A 16,866-nucleotide genomic window follows, 5' to 3' on the forward strand; every position below is an offset into this window, starting at 1 on the left:
ACAGTAGTAGATGCCTATCTAATCTAGCCAACAAAAGTATAATAAGATACAATAGGCGGAAGTTGAAACTAGATACATTCAGGTTAGACAAGGCACATTTGTTTAAGTGAGATTCATAAACCATTGGAACAAATTACCTGGGAAGGTAAAGGATTCTTCATCACTTGAAGTCCTTAAATGAAAACTGGAACTCTTTCTAAATAATATGCTCTATTTTAGCCACAAGTTATGGGTTTGATGCAGGCATTACTAGATGAAACTCTATAATCAGGATAATGTTTTCTTTTTAAAAGACTAGAATATCATAATGGTCCCTACTGACCATAATATCTATGGGTAAAATCTTCAAAAGCTCCTAAGTCACTTAAGAAGAGAAAACACATTTTTAAAATGGACTTTGGGTCCTAAGTCACTTGAGTGCCCCGGTCATTACCATGACCTGTTTATAGTTCACTTAAATACTTTATATTAATTTAAAAAACACATATAAACATGGCCATTCGTTTGCTTGATTTTTACAGAATTTGTATTAATGTGAAAAATGTTGTATGATATGAATGCAAATGAGAAGTGAATTCATTTTCTCCAAATAAAATTGACTCTAAACCTGCACTCAGAGAATTGTCATTTTTTGTGTTTGAAATACTAATTTCTGAACAATAATAATCAACAGTCTTAGAAAGCAACCTATTCTAATGTAATATTCAAATCTTTTACTGTGGGAATAGGATTGTTTGTCAGTCTTGCAAATGCATAATCTGGGAGACATGCTTTTTGTTTCTTGTGTTTGCAACGATAACATACAATGGTGTATTATTAAATAGTGACATTTGAGGCATTTGAATAATTACGACATAATTTGTACTGCCATATTTTAAGGTCACACAGCATTGTCCATTATAAAACAGAACTAGGAAAAAAAGTCTGAAAAATATCCAATACCACTCAGTGTCACCAATATGAGAAATCAGAGCTCTACCCTACCACCATATATTATTTATATTAGGAGAACTTGGTTCCTGTATTTAATATTTGTAATATATTGTACTAAACTTGGCATTTCCTAATCTTTCAAGATGTCTAAAGCACTTCATGACTGGTGTGGATGGGATCAAAGTCAATACTGTCTAGGAGTATTCTAACTGGGTGATAGAGAACATGGGAAGATGTCTGCATGACACATTGAAATAGAAAAATTTCTTACAGGAATAGGTTTTAGATTTAGGTAAGTATTAGTAATCCATATTGATCAACACAAGCAATTACCAGGGAAGCACAAGGGTCAATTATAAACAAAATAAATGGCCCCTTAGGGTGCTTCAGTCCAAAATTCTGAAACACATTTGCCAACCCAATGTCTCAGTCCAGCAGAAGAAAAGATGGGGTAGAAAACATTCATTTCCTTGTCGAATCATCATCTCTGGCAGCAGAAATGGAGCAGGAATTCAATGAGTGGCTTGGCCCTCTTCTAGGCAGAGTGAGGACCCACGAAAAAGCTGCCTTGGCAAAGAACTCTTCAGGAGTAGCACAATAACAGATAAGATTCTCTACTTCTGCTGAAGTAATGAGATGAAGAAGCAAAACAAAATTGTCTCTTTTCTCCTTCCAGGCCCTCTGAATATTCTGCTCACTTTATATACAGCTCTTCTCCCACAGGAGCCATATAGGAAATTGACTAAGATAGTGTCAGTTTCATTCCAGTTCTGATGGCACCAGTAGGGAAGCACTGTGCATAGGAGTGAAAGCACAAGTGTGCTCCTTCCTAATGTAGAATCCCACTGGGCACAATATGGTGCAAGGAAATGCAAGACTCCTGAGTTTGAATGAAAAGGGACTATTGTGGAATCCATAAAACCAGTGCATTAATGAAAAATACATACTTTTTAAAATGTCAGAGTGGCCTTGGCATTATGTATTATCTGGATATTAGTAAGTGATCACTTTCCCACTACAATACTGAATCTCCAAGGTGACAGTATGTGTGCATATGCTTGTGGGAGTATTATGTTTTCATTGCATACTGTGTAATGAGCAGCAAAAAATCTGTAAAGACAAGCAGTTCCTTATTTTATCAGATGCAGAGAGAAAGAAAGAGCACAGATTAGAACAATGTGTTCCCTTTCTCAAAACTCCGTACAAATGAAAGTCAAACATTTTTTTTAAAAGACCAGCCAACAAATAAAAAGGATTGAAAAGAAGCACTACTCTCCTCTTCAACCATGTTTAGAATAAGACTTGACATTAGGAGAAGACACAGGAACAACTGCCACAGGAAACAAAGCAGAAACAGTTAAACTACTGTACAGAAAGAAAATAACTGCTACTGAAAAATGGATGATGCAAAGCCATTGATGTTGGAAATACACATGGAAATGGGCTTGACAATAGCTGTAGCATCAAATGAAGAATGCAGATATATAAATGGCAGTAACAGAAGCATCTTCAACCCATGTGAGCTCTTGGCTAAAATATCTATTGACACAAATGTCTCAGCATAAACAGAATCCACAGGTTTCTAGGATTCCCATTTTGAGATTGCCCTCACCATCACTTATCACTGCGCAGTAGCACTACTGCTAATGATGTTATATATATATATATTAGGGCTGTTGATTAATCACAGTTAACTCACACAATTAACTCAAAAAATTAATCACAATTAAAAAAATATATTTGTGATTAATTGCAGTTTTTATCGCACTCATAGAATCATAGACGTTAAGGTCAGAAGGTACCATTATGATCGTCTAGTCTGACCTCCTGCAACACAGGCCACAGAATTTCACCCACCCACTCCTGTAATAGAATACCAATCAATATTTATTAAATATTTTTTGGATGTTTTTTCTACATTTTTGACTGTATTGATTTCAATTACAACACAGTATAGAAAGTTGACAGTACTTTATATTATTATTTTTATTACAAATATTTGCACTGTAAAAATGGCAAAGAAATAGTATTTTTCAATTCATCTCACACAAGTTCTGCAGTAGAATCTCTTTATCATGTAAGGGCAACTTACAAATGTAGATTATTTTTTGTTACATAACTGCACTCAAAAACAAAACAATGTAAAACTTTAGAGCCTACTCAAGTCTACTCAGTCCTACTTCTCATTCAGTCAACCACTAAGACAAACAAGTTTGTTTACATTTATGGGACATAATGCTTCTTATTTACAATGTCACCTGAAAGTGAAAACAGGTGTTCACATGGCACTTTTGTAACCGGCATTGCAAGGTATTTATGTGACAGATATATTAAACATTCGTATGCCATAGGATATGTTTCCATGCTGATAATGCTCATTAAAAATATAATGCATTGATTAAATCTGTGAGTGAACTCCTTGGTGGGGAATTATATGTCTCCTACTCTGTTTTACCCACATTCTGACATGTTTCATATTATAGCAGTCTCAGATAATGACACAGCATATGTTGTTTGATTTAAAAACACTTTCACTGCAAATTTGACAAAACACAAAGAAGGGTCCAATATCAGATTTCTAAAGATAGCTACAGCACTTGACCCAAGGTTTAAGAATCTGAAGTGCCTTCCAAAATCTGAGAAGGACGAGGTGTGGAACATGTTTTCAGAAATATTAAAGAGCAACACTCTGATACAGAAACTACAGAACCCAAACCATCAAAATAGAAAATCAACCTTCTGTTGGTGGCATCTGACTCAGATTATGAAAATGAACATGTGTCGGTACACACTGCCTTGGATCTTTATCGAGCAGAATCTGTCTTCAGGATGGACACATATCCTCTGGAATGGTGGTTGAAGCATGAAGGGACATATGAATCTTTTGCAGACATGGAACATAAATATCTTGCTATGCTGGCTACAACAATACCATGCAAATGCCTGTTCCCTCTTTCAGGTGACATTGTAAACATGAAGCGGGCAGCATTATCTCCTGCATATGTAAAAAAAAATGTTTCTCTGAGCGATTGGCTGAACAAGAAGTAGGACTGAGTGGAATTGTAGGCTCTAATGTTTTACATTGTTTTATTTTTAATACAGTTTTTTTTGGTACATAATTCTACATTTGTAAGTTCAACTTTCATGATAAAGAGATTGCACTACCGTACCGGTATTAAGTGAATTGAAAAATACTATTAATTTTGTTTTTTACAGTGCAAATGCTTGTAATAAAAAAAAAATATAAAGCTAGCACTGTACACTTTGTATTCTGTGTTTTAATTGAAATCAATATATTTGAAAATATAGAAAACATCCAAAATATTTAAATAAATATTATTTGATTATTGTTTAACAGTGCGATCAATCATGCAATTAATCACAATTAAATTTTTAATTACTTGATAGCCCACATATGTACAGACATTTTCTGGGGAGAAAGTAAATTTTGTTATATCAAAGACTACAATCTTCACCTCTGACATATTATATAGATATAGATATAGATATATAGATATTAATCATATGCAAAACACAGGATCCTAGACAGAGAATTCTATATAACATGATTAAGCCATAGGTGGCACACATATATTTCTTGGGATGACCAAGCCCCAGAAAGTTTCTTTAAAAGTAGCAGATGTGATTTTTCTCAGGAAATAATGTAATGCAATGCAATGTAAATGACCTTTTGCATGAATAATAGTACTAAGCATTGGCAGATCTCAACATGTTTTGCAGTCATTAATGCAGTGATACTCAGACTGAGGCTCGTGAGCCACAAGTGGCTCTTTAATATGTCTCCTGCAGCTCTTTGCAGCACATGATATTAAAATAGTCTGTGATTCAATTATTAACCAATCTAAGTTATTAACCATATCATACTGTTTAAATATGAATATATAGTACTATAGTAAAAGAAAGTATGAATGCACACTACTGTGGCTCTTTTGGTAATGTTGATCTATAATTTAGCTCTGGAACCCCTAAAGTCTGAATATCACTTCAATAATGTATTAGGCCTCACTACACCCCTGTGAGGTCGCTATCTATAGTGGAGAGAGTGTGGTAAGGTGGAAGATGTAATCTCTTGTGGAGATGCTCATTAATTGGACTATTCTGGAAAAATGTTCCAGTTCTGCTACTAGCTAGTTACACATGTAGCTACAAATCAGAAGGAGTGGGAAATTCTCTGAAAGGGAAAAATCAGACTCACTGAAATATAATAAATCTATGTCTATTAACTAATACATCATTTGAAGTCCATTCATTGAATATTCAAATAACCATTTCTCATTAAAAAAATAAAATAAAAGGAAAATTAATCTCATTTTCCGCAGAATCATAAAATGGAAAAAAAACCAAGCAAAATTCACCACACAACACTGTAAAATAACAGATTTTAATATCGAAGTCTTGCAACCAACTACAGAGACATAAGAGCTATAACAATAGCCTTGCCCCAAGAACCCTGGGAGACAGAATGTAACATACTAATTGCCTGCTATGGTGCTATTTTACAGTTCATGCAGTGAATCTATATATGGTTTGTTGTAAATATATACAAAATATTCACATTTTTTGTACTGGTTCTCTGAAAAGATTAATAAAGTAAAAGAATGTATTTGCCAAAAAAGGTCACACATTTCTTTTATCATTAAATGAACCAGGACAGCCATTATCAGCTTTTGCTAGCTGAGCTTATTTTATCTTTTTTGTTTGGGTTTTCTTCAGAAATTATTAACTTTTAAATTAAGTATATACAATGTAAGAACAACAAAAGACAGTGGGAGGCATGCATTCTGGTTTCCCGTGCTCTCCTCTGTCCATCCCTTAACTAATTTAACAATGAAGATCAGAAGCCAGCAGGACAGGTTTGGTGCCAGGAATGGTAAGAGTGGTTGTGGTATGTCACACCTTTTTACCTTCATCCAATGGAAGCCACTCAGCTCAAGTCTGGAAGCTGGGGCTCTGCTAATTAGAAGGGGGAATGCTGGGGGCATGAAGGTTGGTAGTGGGAAGCAGCTGCACTCCAAGCAGTGAATACAGCTCAATAAATAGGCCAATGGGAGTGTAATGGGGCATACATGCCTCCAAACAAGGCAGCAGAAAGCTGAGTGGTTGCTACAGAAGAAAATGCCAGAAGGGAGCACCCTGATAAGGATAAGCTATAATAGAGTTAATGCTGCTCCAACCAGAATTTACTCTCACTACATCCCCTTAGCTTTCTGAGGTGGTGATATATTTAGTAAGGATGGTCAAAGAAGCCTGTACTAGCCTAGTTCCAGAAGGAATCCTAAAGGAGAGGCCAAAGACTCCTTGAGCTTAAGACAGCACTATCATTTCCCCACATATTTCCTAAGCTTAAGGCCCTACCAAATTCATAGCCATGAAAAATGCATCATGGACTGTAACGGGTTGGGACTCACCCCTGCGGCGCCTCCTACTGGTGACTCCGGGAATTAGCTCTTTCCAGTGGAGCGCCTTCTGCAGGCTGGTGATGTCCCGTCCGTCGTTCTGTCCTCTGTTTTCTCTGGACCCGCATTGCTGCGTGCTCGGCGGCGTCCTCTTCGAGGCCACTGCCCTCCGGCAGTGCCCCTTAGTCCGTCTGCGCCCACTTCCGGGGGGTTGGTGATCAGCAGTCCCGCACCTCAGTCACTATGTCGCCCTGAGTCTAATCCCTCCTGTCAGGGATCTGGCGTAGCAAGATGGCCGCTCCCTACAGCCAATGGCTGGGTGCACTGCAAAGGGTGAAGGGGGGGACCCAGGCCCGCCCTCTACTCTGGGTCCCGGCTCAGGGACCCTCTGGCGTCTGCCTCGCTGTCTTTCTCTCCCCTTCCACTGTCTGTTTCCCTGGGCCGCTTCCCCTACGTCCCCTTGCACCCGCTAGGCCCTTCCCTTCAGGGCCTGCAGCCTGGCAGGCTACAGGTTCAAGCTCCCTAGCCTCCCTGAGCCTGGCCAGCACTGCGCTGTCCGCGGTGCTAGTCTTCTCCCTTGGAGACTGACCTTCCCCTGTCGAAGGCCTGGGACAGACTGACTGCTCCTGCTCTGGGCAGCCTTTATATACCCCTGAGCCTGGCCCTGATTGGCTGTCTCTAATCTGGGCCCTGATTGGCTCTCAATAAACTCCTCTCTGATTGGCTCTCTGTCTGCGCAGGCGCCCTGGCCTGCCGCAGCCCCCTCTCACAGGGAGTGGGGCCGTCCACCCCACTACATGGACCGTGAAATCTGGTCTCCTCTGTGAAATCTGGTCTTTTGTATACTTTTACCCTACACTATACAAACATAATGGAGGAGATCAACATTTCACAAACTGGGGGTCCCAACCCAAAAGAGGAGTTGCAAGGTTATTTTAGCGGGGTCATGGCAACGCCACACCAGGCCATTCTTACTTCTCCACTGCTGCTGGCGGTGGTGCTCCCTGCAGACCTGGGCTCCCAGCCATCATCGGCCGCTCTCCAGAGGCCAGTTCTGAAGGCAGAAATAAGGGTGGCAATACTGTGACTCCACTACAATAACCTTATGACCCCACCCCTGCAATCGCCTTTTGGATCAGGAGCCCAACAGTTACAACACCATGACATTTCAGATTTAAATATCTAAAATAATGACATTTACAATTTTTAAAATCCTATGATGATGAAATTGACCAAAATGGATCGTGAATTTGATACGACCCTAACTATGCTACTTAGGCAATGTCCCCTGCTTCCTCCAACTGTCTCCTTACTGATGGAAGTATTCTAAGGAAACTCTGTGGTGTCTCCTGGCTCCTCTCATCCTCTCCTACAAGTTGCAGAAGGACAATTTGTATGAGCCCTATTTTTTTATTTTATCTCTTGGTTTGCTTACAATTGTAATAATGCATCTAGCCAGTTAATCTTGAAGTGCATGAGATTATCTCACCATGATGAAGAAGAAATCTTTTACTGGACTTCTAGCCTCTTATAACAGTTCGGGATAGAGATTTGGGAAAGGGTAGTGTTAAAGTTGGTTTCCTTATATATTTTGCTCTTAGCTAACTTAGTATTGTGTATGACGCAGGTCATTATATTTTCTCTTGTGTTTCTTTAAAAAAAATCAACAAACACATGCAAATATGAGAATATTTTAAATAATTGATTCTGTGTATCAGTCTTCACTGCTGAGGATCTGAGGGAGATTCCCATACTTGAGCCATTATTTTTAGATGGAAAATCTTAGGAATTGTCCCAGATTGAGGTGTCAGTAGAGGAGAGTTTGGAACAAATTGATAAATTAAACAGTACTAAGTCACCAGGACCCAATAATATTCACTCAGGAGTGCTGAAGGAACTCAAATATGAAATTCCCAAACTACTGACTGTGGTATGTTGCCTACCATTTAAATCAGCCTCTGTACCAGATGGCTGGAGGATCGCTAACATAACACAGATTTTTTTTAAAGGTTCCAGAGGCGATCTTGGCAATTACAGGACCGTAAACTCAGGGGCGGCTCTATGTTTTTTGCCACCCCAAGCACGGCAGTCAAGCAGCCTTCAGTGGCATGCCTGCGGGCGGTCCACTGGTCACACAGATTCAGTGGTGTTCCTGCGGGTGATCTGCTGGTCTCGCACCTTTGGCGTACCCGCCGCCGAATTGCCGCCGAAGCCACGGGACCGGGGGACCTCCTACAGGCAAGCCGCCAAAGGTGGCCTGACTGCTGCCCTCACAGCGACCGGTAGGCCACCCCCCGTGGCTTGCGGCCCCAGGCACACACTTGCTATGCTGGTTCCTGGAGCCACCCCTGCGTAAACTGAACTTTGGTTCCAGTCACATCAGTTGAAATGATAGTGAAGAACGGAATTATCGGACACTTAGATGAAAATGATTTCTTGAGGAAGAGTCATCATGGCTTTTATAAATGGAAACCGTAACTCTCCAATCTCTTAGAATTGTTTGAGGGGATCAAGAAACATGTGGACAAGGGTGATCCAGTAATTATAGTGTACTTGAACTTTCAGAGAGCCTTTGACAAGGTCCCTCACCAAAGATTCTAAAGCAAAGTGATCAGTCATAAGATGAGAGAGAAGGTCCTCTCCTAGATCAGTAACTGGTAAAAAAACAGGCAACCTGGGATAGAAATAAAAGCCCAATTTTCAAATCAGTAGTGAGAGGTAAATAGCAAGTTCACCCAAGGATCTTTACTGGGACCAGTGCTGTTCAATATATTCATAAGTGATCTGGAAAATGGGGTAAACAATGAGGTGGCAAAGTTTGCAGATGATACTAAATTACTCAAGATATTTAGATCCAAACCTGACTGAGAAGAGTTAAAAAGGGATATCAAAATCCTAGAGGAATAACCAGCAAAATGGCAGAAAAAATTCAGTATTGATAAATGCAAAGTAATGTACATTGGAAAACATACAATTATACATACAAAATGATGGGGTCTAAATTAGCTGTTACCACTCAAGAAAGAGATCTTGGAATCATTGTGGTTAATTTTCAGAAAACAACCTGTCAATGTGGAGTGACAGTCAAAAAAAGTTAACATAATGTTAGTAATCATTAGCGAAGAATCGTAGAAGATTAGAATTGGAAGAGACCTCAGGAGGACATCTAGTCCAACCCTCTGCTCAAAGCAGGACCAACCCTAACTAAATCATCCCAGCCAGGACTTTGTCAAGCCAGGCCTTAAAAACCTCTAAGAATGGAGATTCCACCATCTCCCTACGTAACCCATTCCAGTGCTTCACCACCCTTCTAGTGAAATAGTTTTTCCTAATATCCAACCTAGACCTCCCCCACTGCAACTTGAAACCATTGCTCCTTCTTATGTCATCTACCACCATTAAGAACAGCCTAGCTCCATCCTCTTTGGAACCCTCCTTCATGTAGTTGAAGGCTACTGTCAAATCCCCTCTCACTCTTCTCTTCTGCAGAGTAAATAAGCCTAGTTCCCTCAGCCTCTTCTCATAAGTCATGTGCCCCAGCCCCTTAATCATTTTTCTTGCCCTCCACTGGACTCTCTCCAATTTATCCACATCCTTTCTTTAGCAGGGGCCCCAAAACTGGACGCAGTACTCCAGATATGGCCTCAACAGTGTCGAATACAGTGGGATAATCACTTCCCTCAATCTGCTGGCAATGCTCCAACTAACGCAGCCCAATATGCTATTAGCCTTCTTGGCAACTAGGGCACACTGTTGACTCATATCCAGCTTCTCATCCACTGTAATCCCCAGGTCCTTTTCTGCAGAACTGTTGCTTAGACAGTCGGTCCTCAGCCTGTAGCAGTGCATAGGATTCTTCTGTCCTACGTGCAGAAGTCTGCACATGTCCTTGTTGAACCTAATCAGATTTATTTTGTCCCAATCCTCCAATTTGTCTAGGTCACTCTGGACCCTATCCCTACCCTCCAGCATATCCACCTCTCCCCTCAGCTTAGTGTCATCCGCGAACTTGTTGAGGGTGCAATCCATCCCATCATCCAGATCATTAATAAAGATGTTGAACAAAACTGGCCCCAGGACCAGCCCCTGGGGCATTCCTCTTGATACCGTCTGACAACTAGAAATCAAGTCATTGATCACTCCCGTTGAGCCCGACAATCTAGCCAGTTTTCTATCCATCCAATCCATATTTTTTAACTTGCTGGCAAGAATACTGTGGGAGACCATATGAAAAGCTTTGCTAAAGTCAAGGTATATCACATCCACCACTTTACCCACATCCACAGAGTTAATTATCTAATCATAGAAAGCAATCAGGTTGGTCAGGCATGACTTGTTCTTGGTGAATCCCTGTTGACTGTTCCTGATCACTTGTCTATCACAAAGGGATAGATAAGATAGAAAATATCACGTCACAATATACATCCATGGTATGCCCACACTTTGAATACTGTGTGGAATTCTGGTCACCTCAGCTCAGAAAAGATATATTAGAATTGGGAGAGGTACAGAGAAGGTCAAGAAAAATTAGGGGTGTAAAACAGCTTCCATATGACTATAGATTAAAAATATTGGGACTGATCATTTTGGAAAGAGGTAATTAAGAGGGGGTGTGCCAGAGATGTATAAAATCATGGATGATGTGGAGAAAGTGAATAGGTTATGGTTATATGAAGAAATAAATAGGCAGCATGTTTAAAACAAATGTAAGTAAGTACTTCTTCACACAACACACAGTTAGCCCCTTGGGACTCTTTGACAGGGCTTTTTGTGAAGCTCAAAAGCATAAGTGGGTTCAAAAAAGAATTAGATAAGTTCATGGAAGATAGGTCAATCAATGGCTGTTAGCTAACATGGTCAGTGGCACAACCCCATGCTCTGGATGTCCCTAAGCCTCTGACTGCCAGAAACTGGGACTAGACAATAGGGGATGGATAACTCAATAGATTGTCCTGTTCTGTTCATACCCTCTGAAGCCTCTAGTAGCTGCCACCATTGGAAGGATAATGGGCTAGCTCAGGGGTTCACAAACTTGGTTTGCAGATTGTTGAGAGTAAGCCCCCAGGGGGCCGCAAGATGCTTTGTATACCTGAACGTCTACAGATACGGCCACTCACAGCTCCCAATGACTGTGGTTTGCCGTTCACGGACAATGGGAGCTGCAGGAAGCAGTGACCTGGCCTGCAATCAAAATGTTTTAAAATGGCTGAAATTAAAATGAAACATTTTGATTTTGTCAGAATAAAATATTTTGTTTGACCCAAAACATTTTTTTTAATTTTCAGTTCACCAAAAGTATCAAAAAATTGTTTGCAGTTCAACCTGAAACAATTTATTTTTGACATTTCAGAACTGTCAGCGACCCAAAAAATCTGTTATTCACCCAGCTCTAATCTTGACTTTTGAATGTTTTCATGCTGTAACCTTAACATATTAACATAACATTTTATTAGGAATATCCATATACTAGCACAGTTTGTGCACCTTTTGTGTACTGCAAAATGATGGCAACACTGCCAAAACAGAGACTCAGAAGTAGCGATCACACCTCCATACAAGAAATTGTTACAATGGAAAAAAACTTGTTCTGGGAAACACGAGTTGAAACTGAAGTGGAACTCCTGAACAAGCGTGTGTCATTTTGTCCTAAGCTTACTTTTTACTTCATGAGTTCATAGCTTAGAAAGCTAACATGCATCTAAGAATGTTAGAGAGACAAGGTAGGTGAGGTAATATCTTTTATTGGCCCAACTTCTATTGGTGAGAGAGAGACAAGCTTTTGAAGTTACACAGAGCTCTTCTTCAGGTCCAGATCAATAAAATATATTACCTCACCCACCTTGTCTTTCTAATACCCTGGGGCCAACAAAGATACAACAATATTGAATACAATTTAAGAACAATACACAAAAGTTTTTCTGCATATCTAGAAATCTCAAACCCTGTATCAAGTAGTACAGATTGCTAGGTTTCTTCTTATCTGGCATATTTTTGAAAAGTAGTTTTTATTAATGTTTTATTTATATTATTATTTTATTTATAATATTTCTTTCAAATGTCTTTGAATCCCAGCACAGAGTATTACTAGGATGAAACACCCTTATAACTATAGCTTCTGACTCTGTTTTTTTCCCCTCATTGCCTCAGTGGCAAGTGCCTTTGGATGGCTGGATATAATTCTTTTCAACTGTAAGAAGTGGTTTTATGTGAGAATTTGTGACCCGGGTATGTCTGTCCTGGTCTGACTATCACCTCCCAAAATTTGAGATCAGGAATCATCTTTGTGCCCATCAGGATAGAGGGTCTATTTCATCAATCTACCTATGGAGTATAGTGGATCCAACTGGAACGTAGATTTTGTCATACCTGATCAGACCTCTAGTTGATCTAGGTCAGAATACTTAATTTTACAATTGTCAGTACAAAATGTGTCAGTAGAAAATATAAAACCTTCATAATGAATAATTACAATATAATATACCTGTGGGGAAATGGCTTCCTAATGCCACTTAGTGGCTGGATTGTTCCTTAAGTATCTGAACTAGTGTAACTGTGCTTTATATTTTTATTTATGTAAATGTCTGTGTGTATTCTAAAGGCAGGTAAGCCTGGAGTCCCATCCGGCTAAATCTCAAAAAGTAAGAATGGTTTTCAAAACACATGCACAGGTAGCAGAGGGTTATAGCACCATTATGGAAAATAGTCATCTTGGCCAGCATTTGGGGAGGACTGTGTCTCAGTTGTATTCAGCCATTGTGGCTCCCTGCTGGTGGTCCCACTGTCCTCCTACACACTGTCCCATGTAGAACTGAGCTAAGGGGAAAAGAGCAATGAAGGTGGGTCCTCCAGGGTTGCCTAGAGAGGACTCTCCAGAGCAGTCATTTTGAAAACCACATAATCATGGTCCTCCAAAGGCTAGAGGAAAGAGAGTCACAGTCAATCAGGGCCCTGCAGGCCCAGATAAAAGGAACAGGTCAGTTCCTGGCAAGCTCCAGAGGAGTGAAGAAGGGTGCTCCTCTCTGGGTAAAGGACCCAACTAAGTAGCTAAAGTCTATGGCTGGCTGAACTTACACAGCTGAGATTGCAGAGGGAGAAGGACAGGAGGATGTTGGCTCTGAGATCGGGCTGGAGATAAAAGGGCCTGGTAGGAAGAGGCCCAAGGAAATAGCAGTGATGGAGTGGAGAAAGCAGTAGATGGCTCCTGCTTATAGGGTCGCTGGGTTGGAACCTGGAGTGATGGGCAGGCCCATCCCCCCACAACCCTGGCCATTGGTAAAGGAGTGTAAAACTCCAAGAAGGGGGATGCATTTACTTGGGAGCCCAGATAAAGAGCTCTATTGAAATGGAACATAGCCAGGGATAAAGACCCTACCAAGGGCAAACAGACTATTTACTGGACTCTTTAAAACCCCAGAAGGGGTTTACTTGGAGATCCAAGCCACTAAAGATGCACCAAGGCCAGCCAGCAGTGTGCTGGGGGCACCAAAGGTGAGAAAAAGACTGCGGTGCCACATCTAACTGCTTGAAGGTGCGCAAGAGGTGAGTGCCGTTTACAGACTGACATCAATGTTGCAAGAAAATATTCTCCAATGGAAAGGAAAGAGAAGTAAAAAGGTACTAAAACAATCAAGAGCTCAGAATGCAAACAATGATCCTCCAATGGTGGATGCAGAAAAAAGGAAATGGAAAATGCTTTTAATGGAATTCTGGATGTTAGTTGGCAGTACAGAAGAGAAAAGAAAAAAGCAGTAAGACTTGATACCTCCTGTCTTCTATTCAGTATAATGGGCACAAAAAGAGATGTTTAGGGAAGAAAAGATTGTACAAAACCACCGTAATTCCAGGAATATAGTAAGGGAAAAAACACAACAATTTGGAGCACAGCAGTGGTGATTCTGATGATTACTGGTACAAAGCTAGAGGCCCTTACTGGTTTGTGAAGAATTGGGAAAGTGATGTAATGGTGTGTCTCTTTAAGACTACCATATTGTTATAATGTATGAATCTCAGCACTGCTGATAATGAAATTTAGTGCAAGAGCTGTGGGAGTCCACAAACTATTAGATATTGCAATTCAGGTAGTAAAACAATATTAAAATTATACCTGTGTGCGCGCTTGGATTGACCTTATACATAAGACAATACACTCACTACTGGTTAAAACTGACCCAGATAGAGGGACTTTGAAGTGCTCCCTGCATTAAACCAATTAAATTACCCCAGCACAGGAAGAAGCAGCTTTCCCTTTATGACACATAAGTGAACAGTTTAATACAAACATTTTCATACAGCCATGCTTCATATTCATGTGACCTGCAGACCTATCACTGTGTGCTGTAATACCATTAGATCTCAAGCTGCCACAAGCAAGGCTGAGCCAGGCTAGCACCTCCAAGAAACACCTGCTGCAAGAAATAATGATGGTGATTCAGCAAGGGGTATTCTTTCTATAAGCCTCCATATGAGACATAACCCTAGGTCCTGATTACTTGTGGTCATTAATGTTCCCATGGTGTCTTTCATAATGCTGCTAATGAAACTGGCAATTCAGTATATAGCATGCTTCTTCATGAGTCAACATTAAACTTTAGCATATGGCCAGCATTCAAATGAGAGAACCAAAATTTTTGTGGCTGGATCCTGTTATGTGCTTAGTACCCAGAACTCCCATTAACTGACTTGCTTGAGGTTGCTCAGCAACTTACAGGATCTGGGAAATAATTATTTAAGAGTCTCTGTTGGTGTTTGCAAGATTAAGGCACCTCATTTTTCTGGACAAATTCCAACTCAGGTAATTATATTCCACTTACCAAAATTCTCCTTATATCCCAGTTTGGTATAATATTCTTCTTCATTACATGGTCAGAACTCTCATGTAATATATCTATGAACTTTTAAAAAGCTATGTGTTCCATGCCAGAGGTACTTCGGTGGTGGATGATGTGATATCTCTATAGGCCTACCTTTCCTCTGTAGATTGAAAGAGCTTTACAAAGGAGGGGAAGTATCACTATCCGTATTTCACAAAAGGAAAATGTGGCACAGACTACCTACTTTATTCATCACTCATGGTGAGGCATCCTTGTACATTCTTCCTGAGAGCTTTTGAAGGATGCTACTCCTACAGTCACTAGGGCCATCTGAGGTAGCGTCTTTATGCTGGAGAGCCTTCCTTGAACCCTGGATTCATTGGGATTAGGAGACAGTGAAGGAAGATTTCAGTATTTGTTAAATCCTGTGATGGATCCTGTAAGGGTCATCCATGACTTAAATATTAATGTTTTATTGGCAAGACTAAGATACCCCTCTGGGCTGGTTGCTGTCAGAATGTTCATTTCTTATAGGTTATGTTTATTAGCAAAAGTTGCAACTACCATTCAACCATGTGAAGGACATAAATCCACACCATGTAGAGGCCAAGCATAGGAGTTTATTACACACAGCGCTGGCGGAGTGTCACCTGGTTTATTAGGCTCAGAGACACTGTCAATCAATTGATTACAATAGAATTGTCATGGTCTACACCCTCACTTGAAACTGGGGGGTTTCAAAGTGAGGACCAGCATGTATTCCCCCACCCTAAAATCCTAGGGTAGGTTTCCTTTGCTGCCACCAGTCAGGTTAAAGTGTCTGACACACTGCCTGTCCCCCAAGCTTCCCCTGGGGAACCCAGATTCAAACCCCTTGAATCTCTACACACAGGGAAGCAGCCCACTTCCCCCCTCTCTCTCTCCTAGCCACTTTGGAGAGATATACACCGAGTCAAATCCTTGACTCAACACAAAGAGGGACTCACTTCCCCACTCCCCTTCCCTAGTCCTGGAAAGAGATACCTGATTCAAACTGCTTGAATCAAACCCAGGAGGAACTGTCTCTTCCCCCCTCCCCTTCCCCTGAATTTCCACAAGAGAAGGAATTAACCAAGTCCAAAGAAAAGAAAAGAATTTATTAAGAGAACAAAAAGAAAATACAGAATCTCTATGAGCCTAAGCTGGACACTCATAGGGGATAACCTTATCAATCTCTGGAGGGAATTCCCCCTCCCCCTTTCTCAGTAAAAGCAATATCAGCAAACAGGAATAAAGCATTTCCTTTAGCAAACACACAATTGCAAATATAGAAATCAAATCATAAGACTAATTCGCCTTTCTAATTAATACTCACTATTAATTAGTAGAAACTACTCCAGGAGAACTTGGAGACATGACTGGTCTCTTTTAGATCCAAAAAGAGAACCTGAGACAAACAAAGAAAACACAGACAAAAGCTTCCCTCCACAGAGATTTGAAAAAATCTTATCTCTGATTGGTCCTCTGGTCAGGTGGTCATCAGGTACTGCATGTTAACCCTTTACAGGTAAAAGAGACCTTAACCCTGATCTGTTTATTTATGACACGCCCCCCAAATCGCAGACTGTGGGGGAACCACACTGGCGGTGATTTCCTTCTAGAACTTTAAAATAAACAGATTAACAAAACATATGCACTATTACATATACTACTAAGTATGTAAACAA

This window comes from Mauremys mutica, chromosome 1 (genome assembly GCF_020497125.1).
Source record: "Mauremys mutica isolate MM-2020 ecotype Southern chromosome 1, ASM2049712v1, whole genome shotgun sequence".
Classification (NCBI taxonomy): Eukaryota; Metazoa; Chordata; order Testudines; family Geoemydidae; genus Mauremys; species Mauremys mutica.